Here is a 13619-nt window from a genome sequence, read left to right as displayed (position 1 = left end):
CAAATGTTGGTTCTTACAACCAGGACACAGTCCATGTAGAAAAAAATTCCATAGGGGCATTGGGACCTGGTGAAGGATGTAGAACCCCCCAACAGCACAAAGTCTCTCAACCAGCAGGGAGGCAAATAAGCAAGGGGCAAACCAAACCTTCGGCTGTCTGCGGCCAGCAGAGTCCTGGACAGATGGGTCCTAGACTCATCGAAACAGTCATTCTCCTGGCGTTCCAAGCTGCTCCAGACAAATGTGCAACGAGCACAATGTGTACTTCAGCATCAGACTCCATTTTCCTCACCAGTCCCCAGGCTCTTCTCTAGGGGACCTGATGAACTTCACCACCCAGTTCACATGGCTGCACTTCAGCATCAGGCCGCAGGCCTGTACCTCCCCTAACCTTGGCATGGCTTGCAACAGGAATTGGTATCTCTCACTCAGCACCAACATCCCGCCGTATGGGGAAGCAATCACTTCCTCCATGAAGTTGTCCTTCAGCCACTATTTCACGAGGGCCATCAACTTCCACAACTGACCATGGCCTCTTTCCCCATCGGGACTGTTCAGCTGGGTCCGGACCACCCCCGCAATCAACTTCAATTGCGTGGCAAGAGGAACGCACCACAGGTTGGGGTTTACCAGGTTGGCTTATAGTATATTAGTAAGTGCTTTGACTTCATTCTCATAAATATTATGCAAGGACTTGGTTGCTGTATGGTTATGACAATTAATCAGGATTTTACTGTTTAATTTGAGTATTATATCCTCATTGAGGCCTTTGGGAATTGCATCTGTGAGTGTTCATGCACTTGTATATGTTACCAACAGCACCATAGCTGTGTTCAACACATGTTCTATTTTGTCAGTGCATACGTGGACAACAAACACAAATATTTGTGTGATCATTTTCCTTCAGCTTTCCTCTGACTACATAGTCCATTATGTAGAAGCTCTTCTCATATATGCAACATACTGTATATGACTCAGTCTACAGTTTTTATAGCATTACTGTTTCATGTCCAGAGAAATTTGACTTGATGATTTTCTAGAGGTTGATAATATTATATGTATTAGGTGTGTTCATGTCCAGGGGCTTAACCTGGATTTGGGGTATTTGTTACCTGTTTTTAAATGGTTTTAAATTGGTGTGTTTTTGGACTTTAATAAAATTTGCAATTTTGCACAATTTTTGGAGGTCCCTGGAATATGGTATGCCTCTTCTTCTCTTCAGTCTAAAATTCATATTGACATATTTCAGGTAGATCCCTTATACTCATTTTGGTTGATGGTGCCCTCTCTGCCTTCTTTTCTCAAGCGGGTTGCCACTTCCCTATTACTTCACGCTGCTGTTCTCCCGGTGGATTACAACTCTTGAATGCAGTTGTATCTTCCTATTCCTGAGGCCCATCATGGCCCCACTTTTAACTGAGCGGAGTCCGCCCTGACTCACCATAGTTTGGTTCGTCAGCCCTGTCGATCCCTGTCTGTGCCTCTTACAGCACATTCTGTCCACCCCAGCAGTAGATATGGTACTCACAGAACACCAGTGCCATCTGCATGGTCCCTCCATTACCTCGTTCCACTGCTTTTCAGGCCATCATCACCGCAGCGACGTCGGGGGTTTTCTCTCCCTGAGCAGAGGGCATCTCCTCCTCCGCTTACATTTCTTCATTCCTCGCTAATATCCATAGGGCAGTCATGGGGCATACTTGAGTCTCGACCGCCATGTGCCATCGTCATTCAGGGCTTTCCGCTCAACTTCTCACCTCTCATGTGTTGGGAAGAAAATGGCACCGGTCGCTTCCTGCATGGTGCCACGCTTGCATGTCTGGCTCTGCCTATTTCTAAGCCGAACTTCTAACGTGACCGCCTCATTATACCTCACTCTGGGCGGCTCCGCCTTCTGCCGCACCTCATTCCACTGTCATCTTCCACTTGATGCACCGCGCCTCGCACTGCGCCGCTCCCTCCTTCAGAAGGTACCTCTCATTCTGGGCTGATCTTTGGCTGCTGGGCCCATTCTCCTTCTGGCCAACATTCGTGGGACCTGGACACATTTTTGTGCTCTCGAGCGAAGTCCACTTCCACGATAGGCAGTTCTCCTCCTCTTCGCCACCTCTGTCGCTGTCTTGGAGTCCAAGTTTCTGTCCGACATCATGGGCCACATGTATTCCAGTGCTCTTCTATTCCTACCATGCATTGTATTTTCCTCACTTTCTTCATGCAAGGCACTTGCATCCTACCGGCTGCACCAAACGTAAGATGCCCATGAGAGGTAGTCGTGGGCGACCTTCTGCTCCCACTCATTATTGCATCTTAGAGACAAAGTGTGTCCCTGTCCCTGTGTGCTGCTGTGTGTGTGTGGCACTTCCCACTTACTTCTGGCCCGCAGGCTGTTGTGGCTTCAGGAATCCCTCCTCTGGAACCAGGGCTGCAATCATTCCAGGGGACACGAGATTCATAAAAACAACTAAACTTTTACTTGTTGACTGGCAGTATTTACAGTATCTACAGGTAGATGTAGAGGATAAGGCCCATCATCTTTCCCCCGGTACCGGACACATCTTCAGCCCTGGTTCTTGGTATAGGTAGAGCATCTCTCTTGCTAACTTCTCTAGTCTTAGGGAATCTTCTCAACCACTAGCAGTATTTTCAGATTCCATCTCACTCTGTCTCTGAAAGTTTTAGTCCAATATCTCCTGCAGCTTCGCAAGCAGAACATGCCCCCAGGGCCTGATGTCTATCTCGATATTCCCAGGCCAGAAAAAGGGAACTCGTGCATAGGGGTTCCCTGGCAATCCACTGCCCCAAAGTTCTAGGCTCACGTTGTCCCTAGCAGCCCTTTACATGAGCCTGCTGCTTGTCACCGCTCACACTACCTTGTCACTTCCTGAACTTGGCAATAACCCTCAGTTCCTCCTCCCCAGTCTGGGCTGGCTGTTAACCCTCACACTGTCTCTATCCCTGCTGTGTAACGGGCAAATTTCACCTTTCACTTACATTCTAGACATCTTGTGGCCGTTAGTTATTACTGCCACCCACAGGGGAATTATAATTGTTATAACAAGGAAACTTATCGGGAACAAAGATTTTACTTTCTACACCACAGTGGGCAGCACAGTGGATCAGTGGATAGCACTGGAGTACTCTGTTCAAATCCTATCAAAGACAACATCTGCAAGGAGTTTGTATGTTCTCCCCGTGTTTGCGTGGGTTTCCTCCGGGTTCTCCGGTTTCCTCCCACATTCCAAAGACATACTGATAGGGAATTTAGCTTGTGAGCCCCATCGGGGACAGTGATGATAATGTGTGCAAACTGTAAAGCGCTGCGGAATATGTTAGCGCTATCTAAAAAAAAAGATTATTATTATTACAGTAGCATTGATGTCTTCAGGGGGAACACGGCAGCTGGTCCATCTGCCTACAGAAACTTAGCGATGTAGTAGAGCCCAGCCACACAGCAGTGCATGCTATGATAGAAGACCCACTTGTGGTGATGTAGAAACGCTCAGCAATACAGCAGAGAGAACAAATGTCAGGAGGCGCTTTTGTGGTGATGTAGCAAAGCCCAGCAATTTGGCAGAGCTGTACAGTGGGTACAGAAAGTATTCAGACCTCTTTAAATTTTTCACTCTTTATTTCATTGCAGCCATTTGGTACATTCAAAAAAGTTCATTTTTTTCTCATTAATGTACACTCTGCACCCCAAAAAAGAAAAACTGAAATATCACATGGCCATAAGTATTCAGACCCTTTGCTCAGACACTCATATTTAAGTCACATGCTGTCCATTTCCTTGTGATCCTCCTTGAGATGGTTCTACTCCTTCATTGGAGTCCAGCGGTGTTTAATTAAACTGATAGGACTTGATTTGGAAAGGCACACACTTGTCTATATAAGACCTCACAGCTCACAGTGCATGTCAGACCAAATGAGAATCATGAGGTCAAAGGAACTGGCCAAGGAGCTCAGAGACAGAATTGTGGCAAGGCACCGATCTGGCCAAGGTTACAAAAGAATTTCTGCAGTACTCAAGGTTCCTAAGAGCATAGTGACCTCCATAATCCTTAAATTGAAGAAGTTTGGGACCACCAGACCTGGCCGTCCAGCCAAACTGAGCAATCATGGGAGAAGAGCCTTGGTGAGAGAGGTAAAGAAGAACCCCAAGATCACTGTGGCTGAGCTCCAGAGATGCAGTAGGGAGATGGGAGAATGTTCCACAAAGTCAACTATCACTGCAGCCCTCCACCAGTCGGGTCTTTATGGCAGAATGGCCCGACAGAAGCCTCTCCTCAGTGAAAGACATATGATAGCCCGCATAGAGTTTGCTAAAAAACACATGAAGGACTCCCAGACTATGAGAAATAAGATTCTCTGGTCTAATGAGGCAAAGATAGACCTTTTTCGTGATAATTCTAAGCGGTATGTGTGGAGAAATCTAGGTACCGCTCATCACCTGCCCAATACAATCCCAACATAGAAACACGGTGGTGGCAGCATCATGCTATGGGTGTGTTTTTCAGCTGCTGGGACAGGACGACTGGTTGGCATTGAAGGACACATGAATGCGGCCAAGTACAGAGATATCCTGGATGAAAACCTCTTCCAAAGTGCTCTGAACCTCAGACTTGGCCAAATGTTCACCTTCCAACAAGACAATGACCCTAAGCACACAGCTAAAATAACAAAGGAGTGGCTTCAGAACAACTCTGTGATCATTCTTGACTGGCCCAGCCAGAGCCCTGACCTAAACCCAATTGAGCATCTCCGGAGAGACCTGAAAATGGCTGTCCACCAACGTTCACCATCCAACCTGACGGAACTGGAGAGGATCTGCAAGGAAGAATGGCAGAGGATCCCCAAATCCAGGTGTGAAAAACTTGTTGCATCATTCCCAAGAAGACTCATGGCTGTCTGTACTAGCTCAAAAGGTGCTTCTACTCAGTACTGAGCAAAGGGTCTGAATACTAACGACCATGTGATATTTCAGATTTTCTTTTTCAATAAATATGCAAAAATTTCTACATTTCTGTTTTTTTCCATCAAGATGGGGTGCAGAGTGTACACTCACTGGCCACTTTATTAGGTACACCTGTCCAACTTCTTGTTAACACTTAATTTCTAATCAGCCAATCACATGGCGGCAACTCAGTGCATTTAGGCATGTAGACATGGTGAAGACAATCTCCTGCAGTTCAAACCAAGCATCAGTATGGGGAAGAAAGGTGATTTGAGTGCCTTTGAACGTGGCATGGTTGTTGGTGCCAGAAGGGCTGGTCTGAGTATTTCAGAAACTGCTGATCTACTGGGATTTTCACGCACAACTGCAGCACCCCAGAGTCCTGGTTGTTGCAGTACTGTGGCTCCGCCACTATGGGGAGCTATGGTACGTCTGATTGCACTAAGGAGTTCCTCTGACCAGGTACACTCACACCACACTTCATACTCCGGCCACCAGGGGGGGTGGTCCTATCTAGTAGGCCACTCCTCACAACTCTGGTAAAACTGGGGGTTGGACAGGAAGACAGGGAGAAGTAGCTGGGAAGAGCTAGTGAGAGGACCTGTCAGGGATGGGATCCTGGCAGACTCCTCAGAGCAGAACTAACCAGTGCACAACGGGAATACAGTAAAGAAGTATTGGGACCAGAAGGAGTCGTGCTGTTAGACCGAGGCAACATCCTTCTGAGGCGCAAACAGTCGGTGGCCGGAACGCCGAGCAAGTAAGAGACTTTAAGTACACTGCAAACCACGGCCGGACAGCTAATTACAGGTTGGCTGTCTCACTTAACACCTAAGCAGACAACGGAGGCAGCTGTGGGAGAGGGGCGACTCTAGGGTCCCGGAAGAACTCCAGGCCTACCCCGTCATACGGGTGCGTCCTACCATATCACCTGGAGGACGAAGAGAACGAACAATAGAGACAGACAGAAACAGTTGTGAGGACTATCCCGGGAGCTCAGCAGGGAAGAACTACAACACCCAGCGCTAGCAGGTAGACACTGATTCCCACCTGTAAAGAGAACTCCTGATGTGCCTTTGGACCGACCGGTCTCTGACAACCCAGTTAACAGCGCTCTGGACTGAGGTCTCCAAAAACCTTCAGTAAAGAGGTAAAGAGACTGCAACCTGGTGTCCTTGTTATTTACCGCGACCTGCACCTCACAACTGCACCGTTACAACACCACTTATTGCACCGGACGTCCCCCACTGACAGACAGGGCCACGGACCGGGTCTAGCCACCGTGACAACCCCAGGACTGAGACCCAGAGGCCCGGCTCCGGGTACCCCTCGGCCCTGCGGCGGTGTGGGGGCGCTCCACAACCATCTCTAGGGTTTACAGAGAATGGTCCGAAAAAGAAAAAAAATCCAGTGAGCGGCAGTTCTGTGGGCGGAAATGCCTTGTTGATGCCAGAGGTCAGAGGAGAATGGGCAGACTGGTTCGAGCTGATAGAAAGGCAACAGTGACTCAAATCGCCACCCGTTACAACCAAGGTAGGCCTAAGAGCATCTCTGAACGCACAGTGCGTCGAACTTTGAGGCAGATGGGCTACAGCAGCAGAAGACCACACCGGGTACCACTCCTTTCAGCTAAGAACAGGAAACTCAGGCTACAATTTGCACAAGCTCATCGAAATTGGACAGTAGAAGATTGGAAAAACGTTGCTTGGTCTGATGAGTCTCGATTTCTGCTGCGACATTCGGATGGTAGGGTCAGAATTTGGCGTAAACAACATGAAATCTTTGGGATGTGGTGGAACGGGAGATTCGCATCAGGGATGTGCAGCCGACAAATCTGCGGCAACTGTGTTATGCCATCATGTCAATATGGACCAAAATCTCTGAGGAATGCTTCCAGCACCTTGTTGAATCTATGCCACGAAGAATTGAGGCAGTTCTGAAGGCAAAAGAGGTCCAACCCGTTACTAGCATGGTGTACCTAATAAAGTGGCCAGTGAGTGTACATTAATGAGAAAAAAATGAACTTTTTTGAATTTACCAAATGGATGCAAGGAAACAAAGAGTGAAACATTTAAAGAGGTCTGAATACTTTCAGTACCCACTGTATGTCAAAAGACACACTTGTAGTGGAGTAGCAGAGCCCAGGACCTCAGCAAAGTTGGATTTGTCAGGAGACTCACAATTAGCGATGTAACAGAGCCTAGCAACATAGTAGAACTTTGTTTGTCAAAAGGCATCACAGAAAAATGAAGCAATGGAGATATTTAGTAGTGCTGCCAGTGGTGGCCCATAAGGCCAATAACTCTGACCTTAGAGGTACACCAGGTTGCACTGGAGGAAGCCAGCCAATGAGGGAGGAAGATGCTGGAACTGGGACAAGTAACACTTTATCCCCAAATTGTTGTACATTATAGCCATAAATTAAAGACCACTGAACAACCTTCTACCTACTAGAATATACACAGATATAGCAGTCGTAGTCCCGCTTGACCTTCTGCCTGCCTATGGTACCTTACCTGTCATTTTGTCTTTTATTATTCTGGATAACACAATTTGTGGCTTCGTCAGCCTTTTGCTTCATGCTTAGTTTGTTTTCGCTTGTTCTTCATGCTTTGTTGATTCTTCTGTGACATATCTGCGGTGTGCACTGACATACCGCGAAGTGAATACTGTGAAATGAATGTCCCTGTGACTATTTTCTGGTGCCTTGTTTGTTGTGACAAAGGCATCAGCACAACAGAGTTCCCATATATTATACAATAATATTCCTAGCAAGACAGAAAGTAGGTTAAATATATTACAGTATCTGATGCCTGAGGTGCTTAAACATATGGCTCACCTGTCTCCAAATTCTGCCCTGTGCCAAAAAACAAAAATACTACTGTTAAGGAAGCAGAATCCGTTTCTTGTTATAAAATATAATTATTCATTGAAACATGACTCATACGAATGTTCTTCATTTTATCAGCATTTTATAAGCAGATGCTCCCCTGCTGATCCAGGCCTTCTAAAAAATGACATTAATGCCAAGGGCAAATGCCCCTAAGAGTCGGAGTTATTATCCTGATATATAGCTTCCCTTGCTTATCTTTGTACATGCTCAAAGCAAGGCTGCCAACATAATTATTTTTGTGAACAACACATCCAAAAAATCACTGACATTTTTTAATGGTACAGTGGAAAACCATAACAAATGATGAAGAATATAAGTAATTTCAGCTATTGCTCAGCATAATTATATAAACATATTAACATTAGCCAATGGAGAAAATCACTTTCAGAAGAAGACTTCATCAACTATAAGTTTCATGCTCTAACGCCGCTCTCCACCTGGCCAAGCAATCTACCGTACTTCACCTCCCTCATCACATCGCTAACTGACAATCTAAAATAAATTTTTAAAGCTCTCCACTCCCTCCTTAGCCCTAAAGTACAGCCTCCTGTCACCAACCTCAGCGCTTATGATCTGGCCACTTATTTCCAAGAAAAGGTCAACCATATCAATCAGGATATTTTCGCCCAATCCCCTCAGAGCTTGGATCCCCTTGCCTTATAAAAAAAAAAAAAGAAGGCTCCTTGCCTCTTTTCACCCTACAACCTGCTCCAGTGACCCTATTCGCTCACATCTCCTTCGGTCCCTTTTTCCAGCTGTCTCTGCTCACTTAACTAAAAATATTTAACCTCTCTCTTATCTGGTATCTTTCCCTCTTCATTCAAAAACACCGTCATAACCCCTTTACTAAAAAAAAAAATCCCTCGACCAGAACTGCACTGTTGACTACAGATCTGTCTCAAATATTCCCTTCATCTGTAAACTGATTGAACGATTGATCCTCTCTCATCTAACTTTTCAGATAACTCTCTAAAATCTGGTTTCTGATCTTTACGCTCTACTGAAACTACCTTCACTAAAGCATCTAAAGATCTACTAACAGCTACTGTAAATCTAATGGCCACTACTCCCTGCTGAATGTCCTCAATCTCTCTGCAGCATTCTACACTGTGGATCACCAGCTCATCCTCACTACCATCTGCTCTGTTGGCATGAAGGACACTGTTCTCTCTTGGTTCTCCTCCTACTTCTCTGAGCGCTTTTTCAAGGTATCTTTTACCACCTCTTATTCTTCTAATCTTCCTCTTACTATCAGGGTTCCTCAGGGTTCAGTTCTAGGTTCCCTCCTCTCTCTATATACGGCTCCGATCAGAAAGAAAAGGGTTGCAAGGAGCCAACAGAATCAATATGCACAAAACAAGAGAATGTAGGTTTAGAGAGGGATAATGCTTTAGATATGCGCATATGTCTGAATTGTGCTAGCCGAGAGACTAATTGCTGAATTACATATAAACAAACCACAAGAAAATTGATAGAAAGACAATAGGGCAGTAATTATGAAATTTAATTTTCATTATTATTCAAGTACAAAAACTGTGAGAGGACACACAAACCAAGAGGGGAGCGAAACACATAAGGATAATAAATTTGACATGTGTCAAAAGTAAGACAGGAGACTTGCTGTATAGGTAATAACAAGAATACATGTACACTATGATGGGGCCAGAAAGGCATCGCCGAAACACGGCGGTCCTGCTGTTATTCTGTTATGTGTTAGTGCTCTTTCACACATCCTGATATTTCCGGTACTGAAAAAAACAGTACCGGAGATATCAGTGTCCGTGTGTGTAACACTCGTGGCATACATAGGGCAACCATGTGCTGCCTGTGTGCCGCATCAGGATCACACGTACAAGTGCCTGGGAATCAGCGGTACTGTTTGCACTGTTCCCCGATGTGCTGAAGACAGCTCTCATCATTCACCCTGCTCAAGCTGCAATCAGGGCTAGCAGGGGACAATGTTGAGAGTTGTATTCAGTTGATAACAGAGATCAGGCAGAGGCCGAGGAGAGTATTCATGAGCCGCCGCCTGCACTATAATTTGCGCAGGCGGCGGCTGATTGCATCACTGAGGTTGCATCACTAACAACTATAATTAATAATTGTTAGTGATGCAACCCCAGTGGGTTGCATCAATAATAACCCACTGGGGACAGTTTAGATGCTTGAAATTATGTGACAGGCTCCTTTTAAGCAAGAGGCATCTCTAACCAAACAACACCATGAAGATCAAGGAGATCTCCAAACAAGTCAGGGGCAGAGTTGTAGTTCAAAAGTTGGGTCCCGTTCCTGATTTGTCACCTCTCCTGGGCAAAAAAAGTGTTTTTTTTTCCTTTTTTCCCATTTTCTATGGCAGTAAAGCAGTTTCAATGTTCTAGATTAATCATTCTTGGTAAATCACGATGCAACCTTTATTGTTTTTCAAGTTATATGCTTTTTTTGGTTGGCACCTGTTCACACTAGCTTGGATGTGCTGGTCTTCTTCTCTATTTTGTATCAAAGCTTTTTTGGACATGTGCATTCCCACTCCCATCAGCCACAGGTGATTTTAATTAGTTAGCTGGTCCATTCCTGCCCCATAAATTGTAGGCTTTTTTGCCCAGAAGAGGTGACATATCAGGACATGAACCCAACTTTTAAAGGACGCCTTGACATGGCAGTTGGACGCACATATATTGGCCAATCTGTGCGCTAAGTATGTTCTTTTTTACTGTATTTTTCATAGTAATTTTGCAGATGAATGTTTCAAATATATATTATATAGCGCTTTTTTTCCTTGTTTTCCCATATTCTATGGCAGTACTGAAATTTCAATGTTCTAGAGTAGTCATTCTTGGTAAATCATGGTGCAACCTTTATCATTTTTCAAATTAATTAGAGAAGTAACCCTGCAGGAGCTGCAGAGTTCACAAGCAGGGACTGGAGTATCTGTCCATACGACTACAGTAAGCTGTACACTCTAGACAGTTGGCCTTTATGGAAGAGTGGGCAAAAAAAACATTTACTTACAAACAAAAATTGTAAGGCTTGATTTGACTTTGCCACAAGACATGTGGGAGACTCTCCAAATATACGGAGGAAGGTGCTGTGGTCAGATGAGACCAAAATTGAACTTTTTGGACACCAAGGTAATTGCTATGTCTGGTGCCAAACCAACACAACTCATCACTCCAATAACACAATCCTCACAGTGAAACATGGTGGTGGCGTCATGCTGTGTGGATGTTTTTCGGCAGCACAGACAGGGAAAAAGGTCCGAGTCGAGGGTAAGATGGATGGTGCGAAATACAGGGATATTCTTGAGCAAAACCTGTTTCAGTCTGCCAGTGATTTGAAACTGGGATGGAGGTTTACCTTCCAACAAGACAATATCCCAAAGCATACTACTAAAGCAACACTTGAGGGGTTTAAGGGAAATGTGTAAGTGTTTTCGAATTGCCCAGTCAAAGCCCAGATCTTAATCTGTGGTAAGACTTGAAGATTGCAGTTCACCAGATGAAAGCATCTAACTTGAAGGAGCTGGAGCGGTTTTGCCTTGAGGAATGGGCAAAAATCGCAGTGGCAAGATATGGAAAGCTCATAGAGACTTATCCAAAGCTACTTACAGCTGCAATTGCATCAAAATGAGGCTCTACAAAGTTCTGACTTTAGGGAGGTGAATAGTTATGCACACTAAAGTTTTCAGTTATTTTGTCCAATTTATTGTTTGCTTCACAATAAAAAGAAAAAAAATGCTCACAGCTGTAGGCACGTTCTTTACATGAACTGATGCGAATTGTCATGGTTCGAACTTCCAACCCTCAGTTTGTATGGGATGCAGTTACTGACAGCTTGGCCATCCAATCTGGTACAAGGCCGTGCTGAGCTGTTAGTGTGTTGATTGATCACTCGACTATCCAACCTGTGACTGGGAGGCATCAGCTGTCTCCAAGTGTTCATTATTTCAGGTGATTGCCATGCTACTTAACTGAGCTGCTTCTCTCAGACTTCTTCCAGATGTACATTCAGCTTGTGATATTTGTGCTCCCTGTGCCGTGAGTTCTGTATGCTTGATCATTTGCTGCCTGACCTTGGACTTCGTTCTGACCATCTGACTGTTTAACCCCATCTGCTCTGATCCGTTATCCTCCTTGTATTCTGACCTCGGAACGTTACCTGACTACTCTTTTGTCTCTTCCTTCTGTTTATGATGTACTCTTCTGGCTTCTGACCTTGGACTCCTTGACCATTCTGACACACGGCTTGGCCATGAGAAGTGACTAGCGTCGCGCAAACCATAAAAAAAAACCAATAAAATTCCAGGTTATGAGGTAGCAAAACACGAAAAATGCCAAGGGGATGAATACTTTTGCAAGTCACTGTCATGTACTTGCTCTAATGTAAATTGCTATACACTTACCTGTATCCATTTGACAATCTATAACTCACTTGCTGACTAGTGTGTATTTGTACTACCTTCAGCCTGATATACTGTATCTACATACTTCATCTTGGTTTCATTGTGTACATGCATTCTTGTTATTACCTATGCACCATGCCTCCTGTCTTACTTTTGACACATGTCAATGTTATAAACCTTAAGTGATTTACGACCTTCCTCTTTTTGTTTGTGTGTCCCCTCACAGTTTTTATACTTGAATATTAATACAAATTTAATTTTATAATTACTTTCTGCCTTACTTACTTTCTATCAGTTTTCTTGTGGTTTGCTAATACTGCTCCTATTAGATAAACCATTAGCAGATTTGGATTCCAATACCATCTCTATGCTGGTGACACATAATTATACACTTCTTCTCCTCTCCTGATATCACCCCTACCTTAATACAAAATACCTAGAACTGTCTGTCTGCTTTCTCTAACATCATGTCCTTCCTCTACTAGAAATTGACTTTCTCCAAAACTGAACTTCTCGTGTGTCCCCCGTCCTTTACTTAACTACCTACACCCAATAAAGTAATTTCCTTGGGTGATTCATCTATAACTCCCAAGTAGCACACCCCCTGTTTTGGGGTCATATTTGAGACAGAACTTTATAGTATTCCCTATGTCCAATCACTCACTTGCTCATGTTACCGGCATTTTAATAATATCTTCAGAATCTGACCTTTTCTCAACTTCGAAACAGCAAATAACTCTTATTGTCGCTCTTATTTATTCTCTTTTGGACTATTGAAACTCTCTACTGATCGGTCTCCCCCTTACCAAACATTCTCTTCTCTAATCCATCCTGAATGCTGCAGCCAGAGTTATATTTTTGTCCAGCTGCTACACCAATGCCTACATTCTGTGCCAGTCATGGCACTGGTTACCCATCCATTACAGAGTACAATATAAACATATTGCTCTCACCCACAAAGTTCTCCCCAGATCTGCACCACCATACATCTCCTCCCTCATCTCTGTCTATCACCCTACTCATGCTCCCCATTCTGGAACTCATCTATACTGTGTGAAGACTTATAAGGCAAGTTGTATTTTGATCACATGATACTTTTTATACATGTTGTCCTACTCCAAGCTGTTCAGGCTTGAGAGCCAACTACCAATTAAGTATATCAGGTGATGTGCATCTCTGTAATGAGCAGGGGTGTTGTCTAATGACATCAACACCCTATACAAAGGAGTGCTTAATTATTAGGCAACTTCCTTTCCTTTGGCAAAATGAGTCAGAAGAGAGATTTGACGGGCTCTGAAAAGTTCAAAATTGTGAGATGTCTTGCAGAGGGATGCAGCAGTCTTGAAATTGCCAACCTTTTGAAGCGTGCTCACCGA

The sequence above is a fragment of the Ranitomeya variabilis genome, chromosome 3 (genome assembly GCF_051348905.1).
Source record: "Ranitomeya variabilis isolate aRanVar5 chromosome 3, aRanVar5.hap1, whole genome shotgun sequence".
Lineage (NCBI taxonomy): Eukaryota > Metazoa > Chordata > Amphibia > Anura > Dendrobatidae > Ranitomeya > Ranitomeya variabilis.
Note: the sequence above shows the minus strand (reverse complement) of the source record.